This window comes from Rutidosis leptorrhynchoides, chromosome 3 (assembly GCF_046630445.1).
Source record: "Rutidosis leptorrhynchoides isolate AG116_Rl617_1_P2 chromosome 3, CSIRO_AGI_Rlap_v1, whole genome shotgun sequence".
Taxonomy (NCBI): Eukaryota; Viridiplantae; Streptophyta; class Magnoliopsida; order Asterales; family Asteraceae; genus Rutidosis; species Rutidosis leptorrhynchoides.
The window spans coordinates 155,570,796-155,573,591 of record NC_092335.1 but is presented as its reverse complement, the minus strand read 5'-3'; the positions used below and the strand labels follow the sequence as shown (position 1 = coordinate 155,573,591).

At 35.6% G+C, this 2,796-nt stretch overlaps 1 long non-coding RNA gene across 3 annotated transcripts; it reads left to right on the top strand.

Moving 5' to 3' along the window:
• The first annotated feature begins 279 nt into the window (after nt 1-279).
• On the top strand, nt 280-2,522 carry LOC139896920 (uncharacterized). Of its 3 annotated transcripts, XR_011776373.1 has the most exons (5): nt 280-450; nt 546-810; nt 1,531-1,600; nt 1,731-1,876; nt 2,426-2,522. It is a non-coding gene; the product is annotated as an uncharacterized lncRNA (long non-coding RNA). The 3 variants fall into 3 exon arrangements; XR_011776372.1 differs by having other exon boundaries at nt 280-810; XR_011776374.1 differs by having other exon boundaries at nt 280-810; nt 1,531-1,660.
• The last annotated feature ends 274 nt before the right edge of the window (nt 2,523-2,796 follow it).

The window sequence follows — 2,796 nt, the reverse complement described above, 5'->3', positions numbered from 1 at the left end:
ACTATAGTATACTATACTACTGTACTATATAAGAAGAGGTTTTTCCCTATAGCAGCCTCAATGAATGCCACGTGTCACTCTTTAGGGAATTGCTGTTTCTTCACGCGTTAAAATAAAGAGGTATCTCCATCATCTGACACTTGTCACAATTTTATTTGTAGAGCAGCAAACAGGGTCGGGTCACCCGTTTGTCTTAATTTTTTTTTTTTTCAATCCATCTGGCCCGATATACCTTCTGCCAGCTTCTTATTACTTCTTCTTCTAACCTTGACTACCACCTGCTTTACACCAGCTGCCTTCTTGTGGTGTTTCATATGAATCAACAGGTGCCCCTTTACTAATTGATGACTCATCTCCATCTCTCTTCTACATGAACTCTCTACACTAAACACACATGAAACAAAATTCTAGCGTTTCCATCTTCATCGATATGTCTGTCGAATTTTGCGGGTCCGTTTATTTCTCCATCTCTTCTACTTTTCTTTTATGTTCACAATAAACAAAACATGTCTCATCCTCTCACTTTTTTATCCTCTTTTGAAAAGCATATGCAAATCTCCAAAGTCCCCCAAATCTCTTGCAAAGCTGTAGTCCTGTGGTGTTCGTGAAAGTGGCGCCGTGGCGGTGTAGAAGTGGTCGTTGATGATTCATTCGATTGTTGGCGTTGGTCCGATGGTGTTTGTGGCAGTGTCTGTGTTATGGTGATTCATTCGATTGTTGTTGTTGGTCCGATTCTAAGATGGGAACTTTTAAGCTTTGGATCACAACCACACCGATTACATATATTGACCTATTTTGATTTATTATAAGGTAATTATACTTTATCTATTTTACTAATCACACCGACTTACATCTACTTTTTTTAACAAACGTAGCAATCTAATTGTATAGTTTTAGTGCAGAAAAGGCTTTTAGGTGTGTTGCTAGAGTCTATAAGTGGTACCAAAGTTCAATATTGTTGAGAGTTTCCATAGCAATTATACTGTAATAGGTCAAATATGTAACATATAATTTGGTTACTGGAATTATTGGTGGTAACGATGTTACTGTAACCTAAAAAGTAGGTGACTTATGGTTTACTTCATGGTGCTATAATTGGTGACAATATGCAGGTTATAGTTTTGGTAGGAACGTTACTACAATGGGATAAAATGGTTATGTATGTTGAAATTAGGTTTGAAATGTTCAGAGTTAATTTAGTGGTGGTTATTTTGATGGACTTTATGGTGGTTATTTTGATGGACTTTATGATTTACTCTTGAAGCATCAGTTTATGTTTGAATTTGAAATATTTGGTTAATCAAACTACCTCCCATTTCATAGTATTATTTTATCAGTGATTCAATTGTTGTTTAACATAATCGGAGAAAGTTTAAATGGATCCATGTTAACTTTTCTTGAATATATTTATTGCTATCACCATGAGTTGACATGAGTTTTGAACCATAAGTTGTGGGTTGTTCTTTATGCTATGCCATCATGCAACTTCAAACCTAACTAAATTTGTTGTGGTAACTATTGGAACTGCAGGTCAGGCAACAGATCTCATTAGACATTAGGTTATCATGGCGACTGCATTCTCTAGCAATTGGCGCGATGTGTAATTTTATTGACTCATTCTATCCAAATTTTATGATCTTGAACTACCCATGGTTAAATGGTATGCGCCATATCTTTTTTAAATGAGGAAACATTAGGTTACTCATTTAATCTTCTACTTGAACTTCCAGGGTACACTACGATCAATTGAACATGGAGGAATGATGCAAGCCAAGTTTGGATACATATTATAACCTTATGTATGACAATCGATATGTATCAAAGCGTACGCACCTTTAAGAAAGCTATTGAAGATGAAGTTGATGGCTCTGATATGGTACGCTACAAACTTTATGCTCCCTATTACCAGCCCATGTTGATTTCTGTTTTGTTAAATTACTACATGGCATAGTTTGAGTTTCCTAATTGTTTAGGGTGATGGACTTTATATGTCACGTTGATAAGAGCACATATATTATACACCTGGCAATCGGGCTGAGTTGGGTTGGGTTGGGTTGGGGTCGAGTCGAAACGGGTTTGGGTTTGAACGAGTCCGGGTCTAAACGAGTCAGAAGTTTTGAAAGGGTCCAACGGGTCGGGTCAAGAGGCATCAACTTAATATTATCAGTATACTTTAGAAAGGTACGAACGTAAAGTTAAAAATACATATTACGCTTTTGTACCCAGATCATCTTAAAATTAAAAGCTTGTTAAAGTGTTCTGTTTTCTTTGTTTTAAAATTAAAATGTGTTGATTGGTGTTTGCCGATTTGTTATTACATTATATGTGACCCATGTGTCTCTAATAGGGTAGTAATTTGTTCCGTTTTGATATTAATTTGTATACTTATTTTTAGCTTAATAATATGACTGCCTTTTTGTTACAGGCAACATGGTATGAATTTTGAAGCTATTGAAGTCATTTGTGATGCATCTTTTGCTTCTATTCTCTACAACTACAGATTTAAAGCTTGGGGCCGTGCATAAAACCACACTAGTATATATATGTATACTACAAAAATGCAAAACTTTCCAGTTAAATAATAAAAATATTAAAATTGGAATAGAATAATGTCGACCGTCGAAACAACGGTGGAGGTTTTATTGACGCTAGGAGGACATAAAAAAAGTTGGTCGACCGTCGCCGGCATACATACAGTGATACAAGTACTTGACACTTGGTTACGAGATATTATTTGAATAAAAAGACTTAACTTTGTCGTACATCAATAGTCCTTAAGGTTACCTCAAACTATTC